The sequence below is a fragment of the Myxocyprinus asiaticus genome, chromosome 31 (genome assembly GCF_019703515.2).
Source record: "Myxocyprinus asiaticus isolate MX2 ecotype Aquarium Trade chromosome 31, UBuf_Myxa_2, whole genome shotgun sequence".
Taxonomy (NCBI): Eukaryota; Metazoa; Chordata; class Actinopteri; order Cypriniformes; family Catostomidae; genus Myxocyprinus; species Myxocyprinus asiaticus.
The window spans coordinates 42,665,225-42,690,813 of record NC_059374.1 but is presented as its reverse complement, the minus strand read 5'-3'; the positions used below and the strand labels follow the sequence as shown (position 1 = coordinate 42,690,813).

The following is a 25,589-nucleotide window of genomic DNA, read 5'->3' as shown; positions in this document are numbered from 1 at the left end:
CTGCAGGACTAATCGCTCAACCACACAATCTGTTTTCTGATGGCTTTAAATCGGTAGTAAATATAAACTACAGGGTGTAACTGGTTACTGGACATTTGTGAGGGCCAGAACACGGAGGTCTTTCTAGAATCCTGCCAATAGTTAATGCAGTAATCTAATGCACTAATGTAATACAGGTTATGACAATAATAACAAATGAAATGATAGATTTTTAAAAAGAAGTGTTAGCAGTGGGATACATGGGTGAACTTGACCTTCAGCCTCCACGTCCCGTTCAAAAGTGTGCCAGTGGAGTTTGAAGAGGGGAGGTGTGCTTCACAATCCGCTGCAAATTCACGTTCAGCTCGCACTTCATTCTGGTATAAAACACCCACTTTTCCACATCCAGTTAATTCTGATGCATATCCAAAAGTCCCGTCCTACATAAAGCTCAACTAACCATATAATTGTACGATGTTCTGTGCAGTTCATGGTAACATTTGTAAATTTCAGTGTTTGATTTTAAAGACATTTTGTTTTCTTCTGTGAGCAATTTTGGTACTGTTGTGTCTTACTTGATATTTAGCATGAAGCAAAACCAGTTTAAAAACATTAATCTAATAGATATAAGACTTCAATAGGAAGTCTTCAGCTATAAAATATCAAGAGTTACTTTTACTTTGGCATTAGCAGTTTTATAGATCGGCAGAGCGTCTTTATCCTGAGATATGAGCGATCATGGCTAATGTCTTCAAAGTAGAAGCACTATAAAGTACATCTACCTCATCTACGTTAAGCAGGCAGATGTTTGTAACTTCCTTTTGATTGCACCAATCATGAAGTATTCATTACGTGCTTCAAGGCATAACTGCTTATTGTATAATTCATCACAGAAGCTCACGGGTTTATTCTGTAGAATATCACTGCCAACTTGCTCATCAAGGTGATGGAAGCGATCATATATGTACATTTATAATGAGCTTTATTAATAGAGGAAAGAGAGGTGCACGCCTCATGAATGAGAAAAGAAATGTTGATAGAGGCTTTGTGCGTCATTGAATGGGATTCTGGGGTTTGTATGTGTGCTTACAATATTTAATAAAAATAATCATATATGTTGGGGTTATTTTATAAATAATATATATATACAGTATAATATATATATATATATATATAAAACCTTGATATTAGATATGAACAAGACAACCATTTAATATCTAAATATATATCAGTCTGAATCTGCTGTTATTACTTTGGAATATCCCTGAGATATCACTTAATAACTTTTATTAACATTAATAAATATTATTAGATTAAATAATGCTTAAAAGTAGGGGTCGGTGATATGACCAGAATCTTATATCACGATGTTAGTAATTTTTTTGGAGAGAATTTTTTTTTTTTTTAAATATATATATATATATATATTAAATAACCATATTGTATTAGCTATTTTTGGATAATCCAGTCAGTGAATTAAATGCTTCCAAAAACTTCCTCTTATATAATATTTTCTTTATTTGGAAATCTACAATAGTCCAAGTAAAAAAATAAATAAAATAAAAAAATAATAATAATAATAATTATATATATATATATATATATATATAAAACTCGGTTTAAAATAATTCTTACCTTAACCTCCTGAGACCCCCGTGTGACTGCTGTGTGCATTTTCTGTTTCCTTTTTTGCATTTTTAAATAGTAGCACATAATAAACAAGCAAATAATAATAATAATAATAATAATAATAATAATAATTTCTAGAGCAAATAGTTTTCCTAAACATCAATGTCCACATATGTGGACAGCGGGACTACGTTGTGAAATAAAAATAAAAATACACACTAAGCTATAGAAAGTCAGATTATTTTAATCAAATTGTTTATTATGTTTCCAGGAGTGTTGGTTATTCATGTTTTTGAGACGTTACAGACATTACATCATAAATTATCATAATTAATTCTGATTCAAAGTAATGTCCAGCATCATCCAATCACTGTCAACCATGTTAAAATAAAATGATACATTATAAATTCTGAATCTATGTACTGATTATCATTGTCACATGTCTGTCAAACATGTTGAGTGATCCAAACATCATCTGCAGCCTGAAACTGAACTTTTGATCAGATTTTAGGAGTGAATGCACTTAACTGCATAGAGAGCTATAGGATGCTCCCTTGCTCCCTATTTAGTGAATGACTTAACCTCCAGTGTGCTGTCTGTCTGCACTGGTCTCAGAACAGTTTGAAATGCACCTTATTTTCATCCTAACTCCATATAAAACCTCTGAAAGCAACATTTTCAGCTTTTAGATGAACCCATTTATTCTCAATGTGATAATGCACAGTAAATATAGGAATGCATTTACTAATGTTAATGAATAGAACCGTATTGCACAGAGATAACAAAATTAAACATAACAAAATGTATTTTAGAATGAAGCGAAATAAACCATAGATGTGTTAATGTTGCAAGTTATTCAAAATAACTAACATGTTTTTTTCTACTTTTGAGGGAATAATGTCCCAAAATCCTCGTATGTGGACGTCTTGGTTATCAGAGTGCTGATGTGCAAAAATTAACAGATTTTTTTTAAAGTGGCATATCAAACGAAACTAGAGATGCTACTCTTTACACCTAAACAAGTTTAAATGAAAACATTATTTTTTTTTTTTTTTTTATTTCTTACCAGAGGCACATTTGTTGCCACTCCGTCCGTAGGAGTGCTTAAAGGAAATCGATGGCATGCTGTTGTATTACGTGACTCGGTGCGACAGAAGTTAACCCTTTAAATGACAGCCTAGAGTCTTGTGAACAGTATTCAGTCATTTTGTTTTTGTTTTCATTTAAATTATGCTTTGCGTATAGCCAAGCCAAAATACAACATCCACGCATGTGGACACGGGGTCGCACGAGAATAGTGCAAAATTTCACATTATGCCCCATTTGAGTTTGATATGTTGTTCACTGATATTATTATTATTATAAACTTTCCTCAAGAAGATCTTTCCAAAAGAATGCAACAAACAAAAAGAAAATAAACATTTTTTGAAGAAAATATCTAAAATTACGTCCAAAATATCCTGAATAATTTTGACATGATATTTTCTTCAAAAAGTGTTTTAAAAAAACCCAAAGAAAATATTTTTTTTTTGAAGAAAATATCAAAAATTATGTCAAAATTAACACTTCTAGCAAAAAATAAAATAAAATAAAAAATGATGACCGATTTAATGCAGAGCACATATTTCGCCACAATATGTATCGTCATATCACCCGAACCTACTTAACAGGTTATTAAAACTGCAGTGCTGCCCATATCCATGATTTAAAGCTAACGTTCAGAAGAACTCGAAGCGCAGTTGCCTGCTGTGTGACGTCATGGCAATTGCTTGGTTCATTGCTTAAGGGACGCAACAAAAAACAGGGACACACAACAACAATTAACTCAAAGATTTATTACCAAAACATATAAAGTACTGTAAACAACGAAATAATGTCAGGTGTATTTGTCGGTACAATCAGAATTGTAGGCAAAGTGCATGGATGAAAATGAAATTTGCTGAGGAGATGATGTGAATGCACAAAAGAAAGCAACAAAGCAAAAGTTTAAAGAAGAATGACACTGTTAGAGGGCTCATAATTTCCCGGTCCAGGTGTGCGCAATGAGACAATTTGGATGGAACAAATCTCCACAGTGCAGGGAAAATGGATGAAAACACAAACACAGGGTCGTCACACACGAATCTGTGTTTGTTTGTAGCTTGCTAGCCTGCTTAGCATTGCTTATTCCTCTACGTTCATCATTTTATCCTTTGCCATTTTACCGCGTGCTTCTGGCTTTTTCCCCGCTTTTCTACCATTTCAACTGCGTGTATAATACTGCATGCACCCGTTTTCTTTTCTTCTTTTCTTTTTTTCCGCTTGTATACATCTTGCATTTCGACTGCGTGCATTCGTATTTTCCTCTGTGATTTACACGGATTATTGCATCAATCTCAACCTCTGCTGATCAGGAACCACCACAACAACAGCAAACAATTGCATGAGGGATTCACATCGATCTCAAACCCTCGCCGCTCAAGAACAACCATAACAACAACAAACAATTGTGGTAAGTCATGGCATCCGGTCATGTTATTGCTTCCTGCATTGCATGCCACATGTTTACTATAGCTTCTTCTGTCAGCGGTGAGGGATTCACATGTGATAAATGTAAGGAATTAGTCGGGCTGACAGAGAAGGTTAATGAGTTAGAGACACGCATCTGAACACTAGTGGAGGTCAGAGAGAAAGAGAAGCCGGTAGATATTGTTTTGGATGTGGGTAGAACACCGAGCAACAGACACACTTTTTGGTGCTGGCTGTAGAGCCCCCGCAGCAAGGTGTTTGGGTGATGTCTCGGCAGCATACTCGCTCAGCAAAACGACACCACTCTCCCGTTCATGTTAGGGTTTCCAGTCAATTCTCCCCACTCAGTGATGCACCCCCTGAGAATCATGTTAAAAGCGCCCTTGTTATAGGAGGTTCTGTTGTAAGGAATGTGGAAATAGAGACTCTAACCACTATTGTTCAATGCATTTTCAGGGGCTCGGGTGTCTGACATCAGATCAAATTTACAAGTGCTGGCTAATGCTAAATGTAGATTTTCAAAAATTGTTATTCATGTCGGCACTAATGATGTCTGGCTTCACCAGGTCGGAGATCACTAGAGATAATGTTAAAGAGGTGTGTGAACTTGCAAAAATGATGTCAGACACTGTAATATGCTCTGGCCCCCTCCCTGCTCGTCGTGGTGATGAGGTTTATAGTAGATTAATGTTACTGAATGGCTGGATGTCTGATTGGTGTCCGGAGAATAGCATAGGATTTATAGACAAATAGAAAAAAAAACCTGCTAAAAGAGACGGACTCCATCCCTCCAGGGAAGGTGCCACTCTCCTCTTTAGTAATTTGGCTCATAGTCTTAATAGTGATAGTATTTGACTAACTAGGGCCCAGGTCAGGAAGTAGACAAAGTGGCTAATCCAAACGTCTGCTAGCTGCCTTGAGACATCACACAGGTCACATAAAATACAACACATAGAGACCGTATCATCTAGATATCATATAGAGACTGTGTCAGTTCCCTGAACTACCAAACACAAACCCTCATTAAATCATTTAGAATCATTTGTATTAAAGTAAAACTTGAAAATAACAATAAAATTGAAGATAAACATCATATAAAGGTAGGGCGACTAAACATTAGATCTGTTTCAACCAAAGCATTAATTGTAAATTAAATTATTACAGATCATATTTTCTGTTTTGTGTTCCTTGCCACAGTCGCCTTCGGCTTGCTCACTGGGGTACTAAATACAATTATTATTTATTTATTTAATTATTTATTTTTACACACAATTTACAATCATATTTTATCAAACTACACAATGATCACTCTAAGACTTTATAGATATTACAGTTTCATTTTCTGTTAATGCATGATTTTCTGCAAAGCTGCTTTGAAATGATAGAAAAGCGTTATACAAATAAAAATGACTTCACCTGACTTGACTTAACCATTTAAAAACAATTTCTGCTCACAACTGGTGCTTGGTTCACTTTGAACCCTGTTGGTATGGTTTGCTGTGGTACTGTCCAAAAATGGGTTAGTTTTATTAGTAAAGTGTCAAACAAATGTATTAGGACAGTATTATTCTGGTTGTTTCCTCTCATGTATGCTGGTAAGAGATGAGGAAATATTTTAGCCCTCTCGGAGTGCAGTGCTCAAAAGCTCTATAAATATGAGAGATCTGGGAGGTGATTGATATCAGGGCTAAAAGCTTTTCTGCTGCAGTGCCAAGACTCTAAATCACTGAGGCCATTTCCTTTGTGTTGCTTTAATTCGCTGCATTCAGTCCTTACAGTGCAATGCTGAATATCCAGCTACTTTACACAAAAACTACAAAAGTAGAACAGAAATAGCTAGTCAGAATATCTGCACAAGATAAAGTGGATTTGTAAATTTTCTGAAGAACATAAGTAGCGCTTGACCATGTAAACTCGCCACCATTAAGTGTTACAGGTGGTCGCTTAACCTGTTGATGCTCATTGACCCCACCCATGGGCCTAACTTTACTTTGCTTAAATGAGTTCACATTTACTATATAGTGTGCTGTTCAAAATTTTTCAAAATGTTGATAAATTATACTATACTATACTATACTATATATATATACTATCCATATAATAACTAGACTATATAGTAAATATTAACTAATTTAAGCAAATTACATCATTTCTGGTGGGGGGGAGGGGGCATGCACATGTCTCAGAATAGTTCTGAGACATGTGCAATGTCATATATTGTGAGTGGAGTTCTCATCGAACAATGTCATGACACATACAAACTAATCCATGTTAGCCGGAAAGCTCAGTGTTCAGTTTTGTAACGTCATCGTTTTCCATACATGGCAGCCTAATGAAGGGCATTTTTGGAATACTTAATTTCTGGTGGAGGAAAACGGCATTCTAGTGTCGATGAGAGGCGTAAATAATGAAATTAATGCGTTTTCAAACATGGACATGGTCATAGTGTCGACACTTATTTTGACGTTTTTAACAGTCAGAATAAAAATAAAAAATAAAAATTGTGGCATGCACAGTAATTTCACAAAATTGAACAGACATTTAAACAGGTTTTAAATAGAGGTTGACCGATAGTGGATTTTTTTATTTATTTATTTATTTTTGCCGATACCGATAACTAAGGTGTGTGGAAAAGGCCGATAACCAATTAAAAGGCCGATAGTTTTTAAAATCGATTCATTGACTGTTACAACATTTTCTTAGTCGGCACAGGCATAGAGGCCAGAGTACAACATGAATAAAATCCCAGATTTCGCTTATTTTTCAACCGAATTTCCAATAAAAATCAGAAAAAAAGAAGATTGGTTGTACAATGTCGGACTTTAACCTTGTGCGACCCCGTGTCCACATGCGAGGACGTTGTATTTTGACTTCGCTATACGCAGCGGATAATTAAAATGAATAAAAGCCGACCGAATACTGTTCACAAGTCTCTAGACTGTCATTTAAGGGTTAAACTTCTGCCGCACCGAGTCACGTGACACAACAGCATGCCATTGATTTCCGTGAAGCGCTCCTGCGGATGCAGCGCCAACAAAAGTGCCTCTGATAAGAAATCTCTTTAAGTTTTTCATTGAAACCTGTTTGGGTGTAAAGAGTAGAGTCTCTAGTTTCATTTGATATGCGCTTTTATCTCAATTATATCAATATTTAATATCAATATTTAATATTTCGCACGTCAGCATGCTGACAAACATGATGTCCATATATGTGGAAATCAACAGTAGAAAAAACGGTAGATTTTTTAAAATAAGTTTCAACTCTTAATACATCTGTGGATCAGTTTGCTTCATTCTAATATACATTTTATGTTTTATTTTGTTATCACTGTGCAATACGGTTCTATTCATTAACATTAGTAAATGCATTCCTATATATTTACTGTGCATTTTCACACTGAGGATAAATGGGTTCATCCAAAAGCTGAAAAATGCTGCTTTCATAAAACCTCAGTGATTGTGTGTTGTTGAAAGGGCAGGTGGGTAATTTAATTTAGGTGATGTGCTGTAGATTATCTGTCACTGTGATGGAGTTCTCATCGAATGTGTGTCCACACTCCTTATCTCTGAACCTGAGCTGCTCTATCACATCTCAAACGGCACATATCTGCTGCTGTGTTAGCGAACGACCCCTGAAATCCTCACACTAACAGCAGCAGCCTCTCAGATAAACGTCTCTCAGAATCTGGCTGGTACAGGCATTAACCATGGTGGTAATCATAGTTTTCACCAAAAGTCAGCATGAAATCAGAATTGACCCTGTTTACTTTCTTAATGTCTTCCATTGTGAACAATTCAGTGCACTTTATACTGAAGATAAAAAGTGTATGCTAGCATCAATCGCTTTACAAGCCACGCAAAAAAAAATGACTTATAGAGGGCGTGGTTCATTATATCAGTCAAGTCACATTATATGTTGAAAATATTATTTTTTTCAACAACACTGAAAGGCGAAAATCATCAGTGTCTAATTAATAGCATTTAACCTACTGGTGTAATTTCTGTGCTGATTAGCTTCAGCAAGTCTGGTCTCTGTAGGGGTCACAAGCACTTTAAAACCATTCATCTTCATAACAGCACAATCAAAATGAACTATGCATGCAAAAATGACTAATTATCACCTACTGAGTGGCTCAGTATCAAAGATCTGCATTGAGCTTTACTTCTCCTTCAACACATACAATTGTTCTTTTTCTCCGTGAAGAAAATTAACTTAATATACTTAAAAAGTTTACCTTCACTTTAAAATTATTTAAAAAAAAAAACATAAAGCTGTATTGAGTTTACAAGCTCTAGATATTATATTTTTTGGTGTTGTTTTTCTTTATTTTGTTTTATATTTTAGTTTATTTCGGTTCAGTTTAAGCTGTAATTTTTGTGTGTGTGTGTTAAATTTACAATACAGTTTACATCTAGCAGTTGTGGTTGCCAGTAATTCAGCGTAAAAATACAGTGACAATATTTTAAGCATTACAGGAGTCATTTTAGTGCCTAATGTGACATTGAAATAATGCATTAATAATAAACTAATAATAAACAATAATTAAACAATGTACGTTGTAAAATATAACATAAAACACCTAAGTGTACATAACTGATATCACAAATAAGAAGAAACGTAAATATTAAAATATGTATTTAAAAAAATATAATTTAATTTTTTCATGATAATTTTAACAATAGTTTATCACAAAAGTACATATAATGTCTTGTTAAAAATAACACGCATTTTTACTGTAAACTACACTCAAAAAAGTCATTTTAATATTTTTGCAGTTCAATTTCATCATCATGAATTGATTAATCTTTAATAAATAAAAAAACATATTTTAAGTATTATTTATTTAATGTTTAAAATATTATGCAATTCAATTTGATGGATTTTTGTTATGAAATTTAACTGTGTAAATATTAAAAATAGGCTAAACATTATTTTATTTTTTTATTTTTTTTGTGGTTTTGTGTATAATAATAATTGTTTATACTAAAAACATAATTTTATCCTTATTGTGAATTTACATTGAATTTTCTTGTTAAATAAAATATTGTTTTTACTGTACATGGACAGCTAAAACAATTAACTGTTTTTTACTGTAGCATTTTAAAAATATTTTTCCATTAAAGTTAGATATTTTACAGTGTAGTGCCTCATTAGCTTAGCAACATGCTCAAAAACTCTATTTGACTCAATTATGAGTCGAGTATCTTGTGCGCTTCACGTGAGGAGCGCTATTTGTGTAGTTGCTGCCTATAGAGTTCTCCAAATCAATTTTTTGCAATTATTGTAAGCTTGTCAGGTTGCGAATTACACAATGACCAAGAATGTGCATCCTTGAATGAGCTATTTTTTTAGTGCATTTACTTGAACCGCTCAAGCAGTGTGTCAATTGAATGACCCATTACAGGGGTGGACCGAAATTACAACCCCCCCAAACCCCTTGTAATTCGCACCCTGGAGCTATTGTGTCCCTAAACTTAAAGTTGGCATTGCAGTGACCTTTAAAAAACCTTTCCTAACTTTTATTAAATCATTTATCTTGATAGTAATAAATATTTTACAATGTGTTCTAAAGTGACGCTTATGATACAATTGACAGCATGTCCTACAAAATAAAACATGACTCGCCTGTGGCTGGTGTACTAGAGATGCTGTGTAAAGTGGAGGATTCGTCTCTCTGTCATGGGTGAAAGTTTATGTATGAAACAGCTCACTGAACTCAAGGCCACCTGGCAGAGAGCAGTATGAGACAGAAGTGTTTGCTGGCCAGCACAAGCCTTGGCACAGATGTGTTATTCCTCTGATAAATACACACAATAACCCTGTCATGTAGGCAGGTGTGTGAGCAGACAGGCGTGTGCAATAAACAGAATGGCAAAAACTGTTTTTGGATGGTTTTTGGACATGCTAAAACAACAGCCCCATGAAATGTTCTGTCGAGCGCAGTTTTCTTTCCTGTGTCAAACTGGAAGTTTGGACATATCGAAGGGCTTGTCTGTTTAAAAAAATAGCTAATAGCCTTTAATTTACATCACAGCCACAAAACATTATTTGCTGCTTAGTTAGTCGGTGGCAGGTGGTGATAAAAAGGGGGAACTTTCTCGTTCTTGAGAGCATTTGATTGGATAAAACAATGTGTAGTGCAAGATGATGTCATCAAGACCTTTAATCCGTTTTCCTGAAAGATGAAGACGTTACATTTTAAATGTGTATCAACTTTGTGGTGTACATAAGCATAAAGATGACCTCAAAACTAACAGACATGAACTAAAAGCCACAAAACACGTTATTCATGGATATTTTCCACCCTCTTACAATTAAACTGAACAAGTGCTTTGAAATTTGCAGACAAATCAGAAGTGTCCGTTTTGATAATTTATATTTGAAAAATTGCACTGTACATATTATTGCAATCAATAAAACATCAAACTGATCAAATAGCCATGTGTCATATGTTGTTGGAAAGCTCTCAAAGAGTAGAATACAACCAGCCTATCTGTTTTACTCACAGACAAAAATATAGTGAGTAATAGCTAAGTATATGTCTTTGACAATTATGTTGGTGTTGCTTATAAGCTGCATTTTTGCTTTTAACTTCACAAAAAAATAGACGGAAAATAAAATATCACATATCATTACTTAGAGGAGGTGATTATCTTTTAAACGAGTCCACACACAAGGTAATCAGATGCATAGATCATTAGATAATCCACATGAAGCACAAAGTTACAAATGGCCACCAGGAGATGGCGCCAAATACATGACACAGACTCAATGATGACTCAAATGACACAGAATGAAACTCATTCTGTGAAATCTCATTACTAAAATCATATCTGCATGCTATGCAAACCTTTAGTCACTGTTGTGTTTGCCTGTGTAATTAGTTCTTATGTGCAGTTATGATGTTTTATTTGTTATGAGAGGCTTTTGGACACTATGATTAATTATATTTGTAATGCTGTAACTTTTGATTGCTTTGTTGTATCAACACAAATATTTTCTCAGATACAGGTGGCATGATTGTGAACAAAACAAAAGCAGTTTTTGGAGCCACCTTATTTACACCCAGAGATATATAATGTCAAATAAGAAAATGTGGAAGTGGTGGTGTGGTTGTGAATGGCTTGTGAATGGAAAGCGAGATTGGGAGATGAGAATGGTAAGGATCATCACCTGTCAGTGATTGTCTCTAACAGCTCTTTGTCATTGCAGTGAGAGTGGAGATGGAGTTATGAGCGAGCCAGACGCCACTGAAAGGGAAATAGACCCGCACACACACCTGCTGAGCCTGTGTGGCATGAGAGTGTTGTGAATAGAGTGGTTTTTATTTGAGTAGAAAATAAATACCTTATTGAGTTGAAGTTCACCATTCCCAATTCTTCCTTTCTCACCCCAAGAACCTGACCCTGTTACAGAAAAATAAGAAAAAAAGTTACATTTTGGTTCAATTTTATTTATTTATTTATTTATTTTTCAGCAGTTTCTTAGGCTAAGAGTCTCAGAATGTTTCATAATCTATATTATTAAAAAATTTGAAAAGTTTTATTTTCAATGATGCCAAACACTTGACCCTCCTTGTTTTAGTTTTTTTTTTTGGCTTTGAGTTATAAGCCTTTAATTTTGGGTATGCCACTGAAACAGGAAATCTTTAAAAACACCCTCAGAGCTTAAAGGGTTAAAGAGTATTTTGCTGTAACGGTAAGTTCTTTGTGGCTTGAGTGATTTTTCGTGCTATAACTGTATGTTTTTATGTCTGTCTTGTTTGTACTGTTGATAGTGAAACCATAGACAATTTTCCACATTGTGGACAGTAACGTTTCCGAATGTTTCCTCGAGTGCTTCACAAATCCATTGCTTTAAATCCCAATATTATTAGAGCTGTCTCAATTCAGTGTGTCATTTAACAAGTTTTATTTCACACTATTGCTGAGTCTTGCTGCTTTATTTCATCATTCTGGTGTTAATGCTGACTGTGTGTTTAAGAGGTGGCCAGCTCACTTTTCCAAATGTCATGTGCTAACAAACCCAAAACAAAGTGTTAAATGTGCAGCGCATGCACGCTCACAGTCTTATGCATGATTACCGTCTCTTTTACAAGCTGTCAACTCCGTGTAATTACAGTCCTGGCATGAATGATAGCGAATCTTAGAGAGTTTAGTGGAGGACAAATGCACAAAAACTGTAAAGGAGGTTGGACTGATTTTCTAAGTGGATGAACTTGTGGTTATCCCATACAGATGTAGTTCCAGCGGGTGTGGTTTGCTCTGTGTAAACAGTGATTTACAGAAAGTTACATTATATCTCTTCTAGGTCTATTACTGATATATTTGTTCAAATACCAAGTGAAAGGAACCAGTTTTGTTTAAACGAGAATTTAAAGCTGAAGTGTGCAGTATTTGATGTTAAGGTACTTTCTATCTTAAGTTAGCGCTAGTCAGAATGCGTAACTTGCAATGTGAATACGCTATTTCCTTAAAAACGTGCTACATGTAAAACGATTTCCAAACTTTTTAAAGGTTACAATTTGATGCTTTTTTTTTTTTTCATTTTGCACATTATCCTCAACTAAAATGAGTTATTTTTGTCAGCTAAAATTATATGCCATTTTTGTCAGAGTAAGACTGACTAAAATTATCCCCTTAAACTCTATGGAAAAGGGTGGCGCTATATAGCGAAAAAGGTTTACGCTTAAAACGTTAAAGTCCCCGTGTACATAAGTCAGGCATATGAGGTATCATTTGAAAGCTTAGAATCTGAACTTGTGATAGATTACCATTAGTTCAGCATTTATGTTACTTAAAATAAAAAATAATGCCTCAAAACATTTGCGTTGAAAATGAATGCCCCCTAGAGGCAATGGGATAGAAATAGTTATATGAAAATAAAAGTCCTTTATGTAGCACCTAAATGGACAAGTCATATATCAAATGAAAGCTCTCATTCTCAGAAATGCAAATGTACAACATTTTTAAAATTGTGTTGCCCTAATACCACAGTTTGAAAGTATTTTCAAAAAGAATCACAAAGTGAAATATGATTTTTGTAAGTCATCAAATACAAATGTCTCATTCATGCACTGATAACTGCTGTTGAAAGCAAGTAGCAAAAAACGTTATATATGCTTTTACCTTAGGAAGTTTTCAAAAACAGGAATGTTTTACCTGTCTGTGAGCTTGCTTGGCTGAATAATCCAATGTTATAATTTAGATGTCCAGAACAAAATATGCTATCCTGCTGGAAAAGCATGCAAAACAAATCATCATAAAAATATGTTTTCGACTTTTGATGATAAAATGTTATGCTGGAGGATCTCAGCTTTCTAATGATACATAGATTGAGCTTCCAGTCCACTCAGAGGCCGAGATATTCAATGAAATACAGAGGGTGGTGCATGAACTGAAAATTAGACTGAATGTCTATGGACGAGCACATCTGTGAGGGATCAAATGACTAAAAACTGTGAAAATTAACAGTGATCCCTGAGTATAACATAAGAGGGAAACACTATCGCAGTGCAATGTTCTGGATGGTTGCTAGGGTGTTTTGGGTGGTTGCTAGATGCTTGCTAGGGTGTTCTGGATGGTTGCTATGGTGTTCTGGGTGGTTGCTAGGTGGTTACTGTGGTGTCCTGAATACTTGTTACAGTAAGTGGTTACTTTGGTTTATCATAATCCAGCAGCAACTATGGGACATCTGGAAATGAAGTGAAGTAACGGAGAACAAAAAATAGCAAAATTGTCCTCGGATGCCATGTTCATTATTTACACCAGCGACGTGGGGAAATTACATTGATGTGGGGAGAGCTGATTAATGACCAATAAACGTTTTTCTGGTGTACATATAAACGAGTTCATTGATCCAACAAATGGTGTAAATTTGGGGCGGGACAATCTCTTTGTACAACCAATAGAACACAACCAATAATCTATTCTCTTTTATTTTTGTATTTTTTATTATTATTATAATATTTTTTTTGCAATTCTATTTGGTTACCCTAGCGGCAAAAATAATTACACACCTTGGCTTTGATGACTGGATATCTGTTTGCACAGGAAGTTTAGTAAATAGTTCTATTAAACCAATCTCATGCTAACACGTTGCAAGCATTCGGTCACATTGTACAAACTTAATGTGCTTCTTGCGTTACTGTGGCGGTAACAACCCTCAGTACTCAAGGTGAAATTGAACATGCATAGCTAGAAGCGTTTGTGTTCACATACTCGTATAGAGTTTGTTTTGGGCTTTTATGGTTAGACTTTTGAAAAAATGTGACTCATAGTGCTGCTAGCTTGCCTACAACGCTTCCATTTTAAGTGTATTGCTGTATATTGAATATCCGTGTTAACAAACTAGTGGATTAGTTGAACTTTTTTGTGGTAAGGCCACAAGTGCTGCTGCTTAAGTCCTATTAAATTCAGAATATTCTTTTAAAACCTTCATCCTCCCTCTGTAGACAGAGACATCACAGAGACGGCTGCAAATATTAACACTGTGAGTCACCCAGTTGGTGTGCGGCCGCAGGTCCTCTTTCCTGTCACCCTGGGGTCGTCCGTAGCGTCCATTCTCGGTTAAAATCAGGAAAGACTGGTGTGAGGGCATTCTGGGTCTCGGCTGAAGTTGGTCTGACTCACTAAATATCAGAATTCTGTGTACCGCTGATTATATTTCAAGGCCCTGGGTTCCTTCTCTCTCAATGACTTCCATGAGTCAGAATATGTTTTAAAGAGAAACGCAGGAGAGTGAGTTCCACTCAGGACAGAGTTGCTTCCTATGTAGAGCGTTCCAAATCAGTCACTAAAGAATCACGTTACTATACCAACATTTTTGCAAAATGATTTTAACATGGCTTGTTGTACTGTACGTATTGGGGCATTTCCGAGTGAAATGAACACTAGAGGCCCTACAACAACAATTACTTTTATATACTTTTACACAAATCACGAGTAAAACGGTACATTATCAGTTCATAAGCATTTACTTTTCACACTGTTCCTCACACAATGCTATCTTATGACATCTAAACACTTTTACTATAGCGCAGGACTAATTTTAACATTTGCATTACATAACCAACTACATTTACAAGCTTGTGATCGAATTGCAAGATAGCTCAACTGATAGAGCGTTGCACTTGTGATGTAAAGGACCGAGGTATGAGTCCTAAAGAGCATGTGAGTCGACACGTGAGCCCAAAGTGTCATAGAAGCGCCGCAAAATGACGCGGTTGTGTTTTTCATCTCACATTTGCTTTTTCTGACACTATCGGTTAGGTTTAGGTTTAAGGTTTAGGGTAGGGAGGTCTGGGTTTCTTTTTTAAAAACTCAATAGAGCATTAACCTTAAAAATCTCATCTGTTTGGTAGAACATTTAACTTGCTTTTACCGTCACTAAGTGTACAATTTACACCTTCGAAATGCTGCGATATGTGTAATGATTATCTTGTTGATTTGTAGCGATTATGGGATTGAATACCTGGCATCCGCATGCAGCGTCAAAACATCATCTTTCATCACAGTCTGCGCGCTGTCAGCCGTGCACTAGAATAAATAAAGTCAGCATAATTTTGTTAAAAATGTAACATTCGAGCGCATGATACATTGTTTCCTGCTATTGTAATTCTTGTGTGAAAAAATGTATGCCACCCCTAATCTATAATGTTAAAAAGTCTGTAATTCGGTCTGTTACTTTTTAATGGTATTTGCTGCTGCAAGTGCACGGTTTGTGCCGAACTTGCGTGAAGATTGCTCGAGATAAGCATTAGGTGAGTCGTATCCACATTGTAAACTTGCGGAGCATGAAGGTCTGTTGAGGAACAGCAGTTAACAACAATAACAGGTAAAATATGGGAGAAAGTACTGCAAAGACTGTGAGAGGGAAAATCACTTGATAGAGTTGATCACAAATGTACCAAACGACAACTAAAACATGCAATACTGTATAAGTGTGGTTTGTAGATGTATGGAAGGTGAAATCAGTTTGACACGTTGTACTTGTAACATACACTAGGTCTACTAATATTTAAGCTATCAAAAGCATGTCATACGAGTGGTTCACAAAAATGAGAAAAACTGAAAAAAAAAAAGGAAGTGTTTTAGTAATAGATATTTTTATTAAGACGTTTATAATTTTACAAATGACTATTTTTGTTCATGTACGTGCTGTATTCCTCAAACGTTCTGTTTATTTCAAGAATACTCCACTAGAAATGACTAGTGTGGCGTATTGACTGCGAAAATGGGGATTTGGCATCACAGGTAATTTAAGTACTTAATTAGCAACTTTTGGGCGGGTTTTAAGCAGACTCTGGGCTGGAACATTTTGCTGGACCTGGTAACCCTGGTTGTGGGTGGTCAGGGTGTTGCTTTGTGGTTGCTAGAGTGATCTGGATGGTTGTTAGGGTGTTCTGGATGGTTGTTACGGTGTTCTGGATGGTTGCATGTTGGTTTCTAGTAGAGTAGACGATATATCGGTTTTACCCATTAATCGGTGCCGATAGATGCTTTTTAGAACTATCAGTTATCAGCAAAGATCTATGCTGATATATACTATAAATACATATAGAGTATTGTAACGGAGCTAAATTTCTATAATTTTTAAAATAAAAGGCCCCAGTGTATTTCAGGCTTGTTTATAGTTATAAGTGCTACGTTATGCACCAAATCTGAATTTTTCTGGTTATTATTGGAATTTTGGTTGCACAATAAACTGCTTTTGGGATTTTATTCATTTTGGACTCTTGTAGCCTCAATGTATGTGCCCATCGTAGTAAGGAAAGACAAATAAATCTTTGATCATTCTATTAATCGATTTTAAAAACTATCGTCCGATTAATCGGTTATCGGCCTTTTCCACCAACTTAGTTATCGGTATTGGCATAATCCGCAATCAGTCGACTTCCAGTTTCTAGGGTGTTCTAGGTAGCATAACAAGCAGCACACTTTGAGTTGCCATTCATGTCCATAGCAAAAATGGTGTAAGACGAGTTGCATACCAAAGTTTAATACTTAGTAAGTTATAGTTTGAGTGATGTTTGCCTTAGCAAATACCACTTAGAAGCGTTTTTATCCCTTTACTACCACAAACACACACACACTGCAGTCCATTCCTATTGGTTTGCCATATTCTCTCTCTCACCTTGCTGGAAATGCACCCAAGACAAGCATGTGCAGTGTGGAAGTGTGTGTGGGTGTGTGTGGACAGCACGTCCCATCAGCAGAGAGCTGAAAGCCCATGTTTAAATGACACAGAGGGACGGCGAGCTGTCACTGCCAGACGGAACAAAATAAATTCACAGTGAAAAGACAGAGAAATTGGCAAGCCTGTGCCAGGAAACGGCCCGTTCTTAGAAAGTATCTTGTTAGTTTTACAACATATTGATGGAGAGGCTTCAAGGAGATGGTTGATGTCCTCTGTCGAGTGAAAATAGTCTGTGAAAACTGTCTGAACTTGTCAAGCTGAAGTTCTGTATGTACAGTCCAACATCACCACAAAATATATGAGACTATATAGGCCGTATGCCATCATCATCTGGCACTAGAATGTGTGATGTCATTTTCATTGTGCAGTAAAATCCGTGATGTCATACTCATTTGATAGTAGAATCTGTGACGTCATAATTATTTGCCGGAAAAATGTGTGACATCATATTCATTTGGCAGTGTAATCTGTAGTGTCATATTCATTTGTTTTCTAGCAGCATGAAGCTGGCCAAAGATGGTTTAGGTGGCTGATCAACTTGTCTACCAGTTTGTTTTTCCAAAGTCGACCTGATAGATCTTGGTCAAGCAGGTTCAGGCTGGTGTGCCACCTTGGCTAAGCTAGGGGCAGCTGGTCAGGTGTGGTTCAAACCATTAGTTTAAACTAGTTAACTGATCTTTAGAAGGTGCAACCTGGTTTATACAGCAGGGAAGACGTGCAGCTCAGTGTTACTTTACTGGTAACATTGAGCTAGTAACTTTGCACGACCTCACCTTGTATCTATCTATTCATGTGGACATCAATTTGACACATGCCACCTACCTAAACATTGTTGCAGGCCAGGTACACCCCTTAATGGGAATGGTATTCCCTGATGGCAGTGGCCACTTTCAGTAGGAGAAAGGCTGAAACATACTTCATGCAAGTATGCAAACGCAGACGCAAGTGCTTGGCCAACACGTGGTCCCATTGTACATACATTACATGCGCTCTTGCGTTGCTCTGGCGGTTACAAACCTCAGACCACAAGAGTGCGATAGATTTATTAGGTGTGACCACGGAACTGGTGCTGCGTCCGAGACCAGGACATTGCTGCCTTCAGAGGCTATATACGGAGGCAGGATGAAAATAAGGTGCTTTTCAAACTGTTCGGAGACCAGTTTCCTTAAGAGTTCCATTCATTCAAAACAGCTGTCAGTTAATCCATTAACTGATTAGGCAGCAAGTCAGCTGCCTATGTTTTCGGATGCTGCCTGGATGTGGTAGATGAGTCGATAATTGAGGAGTGGGGAGAGACATGGAGAAAAAACAAGTTTGTTTGAATGAGCTGGGGACAAAAAGTCCTATATATTTTTTGAAAAGATTCAACTCAAATTGCTGCCTGAGTCCACCATGACAGTTGTTGATTGAAAGAAGAAAATCCACTCTAGCGACCCTTGCAGCAATGCTGAGAATACAGCGTGTACTTGCGTTGTGTTATGAATAGAGCGCTGACACATTTCACAATGCAACGACGCGTGAAATCGAGCTTGTGTTGCAAGGTGCGTCTCCATTCACATACTTGCGTAGAGTATATTTGGGCCTTAATGCACCCTGCCACACTGAACACATTGTTCGGGAATGGTTTGAGGAACATGATGAAGAGTTCAAGGAGTTGCCCTGGCCTCCAAATTCCCCAGATCTCAATCTGATTGAGCATCTGTGGGATGTGCTGGGCCAACAAGTCCGATCCACTTCACCTTGCAACTTACGGGACTTGAAGGATCTGCTGCTAATGTCTTGGTGCCAGATACCACAGGACACCTTCAGGGGCCTGTAGAGTCCATGCCTCTGTGGTAAGGTGCTGTTTTGGTGGCACACGACGGACCAACAGCATATTAAGCAGGTGGTCATAATGTTTTGGCTCATTAGTGTACATGGATGTTTGCAAGAATGTTTTTTTCTGCTGAATAAAAAAATCTGCCTAAACCAGTTTCAGGTGGTTTTCTGGTCTTAAAGACCACCCAGCTGGTCAGGCTGGTCTAGTTTAGTGGTTTAAGCTTGAACCAGCTGACTGAGGTAGGTTTAAGATGTTTTTTCAGCAGGCTTGTGTTGCAAGAATCTTTTTGTGAAGTACTTTGTTGAAAAACGTCTGTACTATGAGCACTGAGGCATTTATCGTGTGGAATTTGTCAAATTATTTTGAGGTCACAGGGGTTATACAGTATATTCTATGCTATTTTAGACCATCTTGAAGTACAGTATGTTCTAAAGAGACTCTGGAATCCATCTGTGATTGCATTTGAAGCATAACGCAACACCAGCTAACACTGCAGGACGGTTTTATATTTTCCTTAATGATAAAAAATGTCTTAAACAGTATCACTGCAGGCGCTTTAGAATGGATGTGTTATTTTCATTTGTGCTTTTCATAAGCCTCATTTGCATAGCTGTGACGTTCAGCTAACTCCTCTGCCCTCTGCTGCTATCATTAGCATTGGGCTAACATGCCGCGGGCGTCCTGAGTCAGTACAATCTGCTGTTCAAGGCCGGGAGCCAGACAGATTCCTCATCAAAACACGGCGGGACGCCAGCGAAAAAGACAGATCACAACAGAGAAAAGTACCTGCTCTCTTCTTGTGGTGAAAAACAGCTTGCCAGAAAAAAAAAAGGAAGATAATTTCTGGGAAAGTGCATTTTAGGTCGCTGTACTTGCATTACAAAGGAATACCGACAGTGTAATGTCTGATGTCATAAACTGCATCCAAACTTCAAGACTGAATTAGATGAATTCTGACATCATACATTCTACTGCAAAATGAGTATGACATCACATATTCTTCTGGCAAATATTTATCTCTTCCAAATCATTATGACATCACACACATACTACAACTGAATGGTTATGACATCATACATTCCCTTCAGACAATATTTATCCTCTCCGAACTCTTTTAGAAAGATTATTATCGGGCCCCTAAAGGAATAGTTCACCCAGAAATAAACATTCTGTCATCATTTACTTACCCTCATGTTGTTCTGTACAGTAATGTTTAAAGTAATACAGTAAATAATGGCCTTCAATGTTAAAAAATATGGTCCTACTGTAAAATAGGCTTCATTTTCTTTATCATTTGCAAAATATATAATTTATCATGTTCTTTTAATTTTTCTGGGTGAAATGTGGCCTGGACATGTTTTTGTGAGATTCACCCAATTATGTTTCAGTAATCAAGACCACGACTGAAAAAAACATATTTACAAATTTACTTGAATATATTTGCATGAATTATTACAAAATGTTTTTTAAAGCAGCCAAGAACTCATCTATTTGTGCTCAGATGTTGTCTTTGGTTTATAATATATATCTTTTTTTTATATATTCAGTTAGCGAATTCATACGTTTCCTGTTTGGTTTTAACTGTTTATGGTAATTTCTCTTTTTGCTCCAGCACAACAGAATATCAAGAGTTTGAAATGATTTTCTGAGTGTAAATGAGTTTCTCTCCTCACCTCTGAACTTAAATTCCCCTCAAATATCACTAATCACTTGGTTAAACTAATTACTGAGTGTTTTAATGAGGCCACAAATCGTTTAAGTAGGACATTTGTAAGTGGTTTTGTTTTTGTTTTTGAGCACTTTGTTTTACTCTCGTTCTCGTGGTTTATTACCTCTCGCTCTCTTTATGGCTGTTTTTAAAGCAAATATGTTTATGAATTCATTACTAGCAGATGGCTGCATGCTGGCTTTCACAATGAAAACTGTGCATTTTGTAGGTTTTGTGTTTGTGTGGTTTTCTGCAATGTTTGCTCCTCAAGCAAATTTTTTTATTTCAGTAATTTGTTTTTCTTGTATTTTTCCTAGTTTTCGTCTGTCTGTCTGTCTGTCTGTATATCTGTCTGTATGTATGTCTGTCTGTTTGTCATTCATTATCTGTCTGTATATCTGTCTGTCTGTCATTCATTATCTGTCTGTCTGTCTGTCATTATCTATCTGTTTGTCTGTCTGTTTGTTTGTTGGTCTGTCTATCTATCTGTATGTCTGTCTGTCTGTCTGTCATTCATTATCTGTCTGTCTGTCTGTCTGTCATTCATTATCTCTCTGTCTGTCTGTCTGTCATTCATTATCTGTCTGTCTGTCATTATCTCTCTGTTTGTCTGTCTGTCTGTCTGTCATTATCTGTTTGTCTGTCTGTTTGTTCGTTGGTCTGTCTATCTATCTATATGTTTGTCTGTCTGTTTGTCATTCATTATCTGTCTGTCATTCATTGTCTGTCTGTCTGTCATTATCTGTATGTCTATCTGTCTGTCATTATGTCTGTCTGTCATTCATTATCTGTCTGTCTGTATGTATGTCTGTTTGTTTGTCTGTCTGTCTGTCTGTTATTATCTGTCTGTCTGTTTGTCATTCATTATCTGTCTGTCTGTCTGTCTGTCATTCATTATCTGTCTGTCTGTCATTATCTCTCTGTTTGTCTGTCTGTCTGTCATTATCTATCTGTTTGTCTGTTTGTTTGTTGGTCTGTCTATATATCTGTATGTCTGTCTGTCTGTTTGTCATTCATTATCTGTCTGACTGTCATTATCTGTATGTCTATCTGTCTGTCATTATGTCTGTCTGTCATTCATTATCTGTCTGTCTGTATGTATGTCTGTTTGTTTGTCTGTTTGTCTGTGTGTATGTCTGTCATTATCTGTCTGTCTGTTTGTCATTCATTATCTGTCTGTCTGTAATTATCTCTGTTTTTCTGTCTGTCTGTCTGTCTGTCTGTCTGTTTCTTTGTCTGTCTGTCATTCATTATCTGTCTGTCTGTATGTCTGTCTGTTTGTTTGTCTGTCTGTCTGTGTGTCTGTCTGTCATTATCTGTCTGTCTGTCTGTCATTCATTATCTGTCTGTCTGTCTGTCTGTCTGTCTGTCTGTCTGTCATTATCTCTGTTTTTCTGTCTGTCTGTCTGTCTGTTTCTTTGTCTGTCTGTCATTCATTATCTGTCTTTTTGTATGTCTGTCTGTCTGTGTGTCTGTCTGTCTTTCTGTCTGTCATTCATTACCTGTCTGTCTGTTTGTCTGTCTGTCTGTCATTCATTATCTGTCTGTCTGTCATTCATTATCTGTCTGTTTGTCTGTCTGTCTGTCATTCATTATCTGTCTGTCTGTCTGTCTGTCATTCATTATCTGTCTGTCTGTCATTCATTATCTGTCTGTCTGTTTGTCTGTCTGTCTGTCTGTCTGTCTGTCATTCATTATCTGTCTGTCTGTCATTCATTATCTGTCTGTCTGTTTGTCTGTCTGTCTGTCATTCATTATCTGTCTGTCTGTCATTCATTATCTGTCTGTCTGTCATTCATTATCTGTCTGTCTGTTTGTCTGTCTGTCTGTCATTCATTATCTGTCTGTCTGTCATTCATTATCTGTCTGTCTGTCTGTCTGTCTGTCATTCATTATCTGTCTGTCTGTCATTCATTATCTGTCTGTCTGTTTGTCTGTCTGTCTGTCATTCATTATCTGTCTGTCTGTTTGTCTGTCTGTCTGTCATTCATTACTTAACAGAAGATAAAGAGAACATGTTTAAAGACATAACCTTATGTTATTTTGTGTTCAGATGTTTGTTTGCGCTGTGCTGAAACAGAAAGGTTAGAAATTGTGGTAGTGTATTCCGTGCTTGAATTTGTCTAGAGAAAGAGTTCACAAGAACACATGATTAATAAACATGAAGGAGCTCTTCCCTCCCCAGACTTTCCTAGAAGCTCTCACTGAATTCACTGAAAGTTTTCGTTCTGCACTGGTGCATCCTGTTGCTGTCTGTTATATATTGGAAGGATATTCCTGTTGATGTACATCGATTTGGTCTTTTGACATTTTAAAAAATTTTAGGAGAAACATCTGAGACAAAATTAAGTATCCTAAGTTATGAAAGAGTTACCTCTGAGCAATTTACCATTGGCTGACATTGCTTTCATGTTGTATCAGACACATGGATGTTACATGAGTGTCAGAGAACTCGATTGAATTTGTGTTCTTTGTATTTCATTTAAGACAAAAGCAGGTATCGAGCATCACTCATGTGCTGATGATGTGTCATTAGCTGTTGTCTGCGCTCTCTTCCTGTGCTGAAGACATCACCCATCAATCACTTAATCACTTCATGTCCTAGTGTGATTATTAAACTGCAAAGTCTGCAATTTAAATGAGATAAATATATAGATTGCATGTGCTGCGTGCTTCATAGTAAATAGATCTTGTTTTAAGAATGTTTGAATGTAAATGTGAAGTCGGCTGCTCATACCAATGAGCTCTAAAACATCATCATGAGCTTCGCTTGCTCTGTTTGTAGTAGATGACAGCGAGCAGAGCGCTAATTCACTATGTAGCGTGCAGCACATACAGACTACATATTTGTTTAATTAAATATCAGCCTTTTGAGGTTTAATAATCGCATTGGGTCACGTAGCGACCTGCTTTTCCAGAGGTGCTTCCAGAAGCTTTTGTCAAAAACACACAGAAACGTAAAGGGCTTAAAAAATAAAAGCTTCCGCCAAAATAAAAGCATTTAAATGGTAAAAAGTAAGACAGAAATATATCACTACTGTACAGAGTTATGTTATATTCACTGTAATACACTACTACTATTTATAATAATAAATCAATAATAATTATCTCATATTTAAGCAATATCTCACATCTGTGATGTTCTGTTATGCTGCACTACATTTGATAAAAATAATAAAATACTATGTTGAAAATTAAATGTTCTATTTTAATTTGATTACAGTTTAAATGAATTCCTTTTGTATTTAGACACCATTTTTATGATCAAATTGAAATAAACTGTTGAAAATGGAATAAAAAAAAAACGTCCCGAAAAGGATGTATCAGTACTCGTAATCGTTCTTCAAAAAAATGCTATCGGAGTATGTGAGTCGACACGTGAGCCCAAAGTGTCATGGAAGCACCACAAAATGATGCGGTTGTGTTTTTCATCTCACATTTGCTTTTTCTGACACTATCGGTTAGGTTTAGGTTTAAGGTTTAAGGTAGGGAGGTCGGTTTTGTTGATTTAAAACTCAATAGAGCATTACCCTTAAAAACTTCATCTTTTAGCGCCACACAGTCAACATTTGACCTGAGAACTGCCGCAATATGTGCAAGGAACCACGTAATATCATATTGCAAACATGTTGTCACAGTCTCATAGTTTTCATGAGATCAAACTGAGTTTAATTGACAGGTTTGCCCACTCTGAGGCGTTGTCAACTTTTTCCATGCTTGCGTAATCATACATAACTGAACCCTGCCGAGCTCACTGTCAGTATCTGCAAAGATCTTCCTGTTTTCTGCAAGCGTATGATTATATATTGTACATGTCAAACATCTGATATTAGCACTAGACACACTACGCTACAGTTTCAAGTGATTGCAATGAGCGTTTTTAAAATGGTCTTTTGTCAGAAAACAGGATTTTTCTTGTGCTCTTTTATAACAAACTGAATTATGGCTGTTTTTTGTATAAGAAACCTAAAGTAACATAATAAGTGGATTTCAAGGAGGAAAAAAATGCTGAGTGCCCATGCCAAACTCTCGACCATGATGCATAGGGGTTGCTATGTGATTGGTAGAGTGTGTCTGTCTGGATTTTCCCACCTCACCCTAAGTATGAGCAATAGCAATAGTGATGCTTGTTTTAGCAAACACCCACTAAATATGTCTCCTTTAAGAAAGATCTCTACATGAACAGGATAAAGATGTAATAGACCTGCCATGTTTTCAATGCCGTGTTAAATGCACTTTTGAAAGTCAGAGAGCTTTAAATCCCATTGAAAAGGCATAACTGTGCTGCTAAACTGGGCGGCATGGAAGCGATTGTTCCGCGCATAAACAGAGCTGTGAAGGATGGAGGTGTTTGTTCACTCTCTCTCTGACACACACCTCGGTTAAGGGGGGGGCGGTGTTTCTCCGATAGGTTATTTCTGACGTTTTGATTGGTGAAAGCATCCCCGTGTTAAATTTCACAGCAATGTTCTCTGGCTGAGGAGCTTATTGAAATGCTCATTACACTTCGGAGAGTGATTCGTCTCGTTAAATTTCCCTTCATAATAGTCCGTGACTGATAAATTTGACCACACTGACAAAAACACACACACACTCACCCGAGAAGCCCTTGTTTTTGTTTACAAGAGTGCATGAATTAGGAAAAATTATACAGCAAAGTCGTCCATGATTTACGCTGCAAAAAATCATTTTCATTAATTACTCAAAACTTTTTTGTCTTGTTTTGTCATAAAAATCTCTAAATATCCA

General features: G+C 36.5%; 1 protein-coding gene across 3 annotated transcripts in view; it reads left to right on the top strand.

Moving 5' to 3' along the window:
* Nucleotides 1-25,589, top strand: part of lrfn1 (leucine rich repeat and fibronectin type III domain containing 1) — a 156,401-nt gene that overhangs the window by 108,727 nt on the left and 22,085 nt on the right. The window lies entirely within an intron of this gene.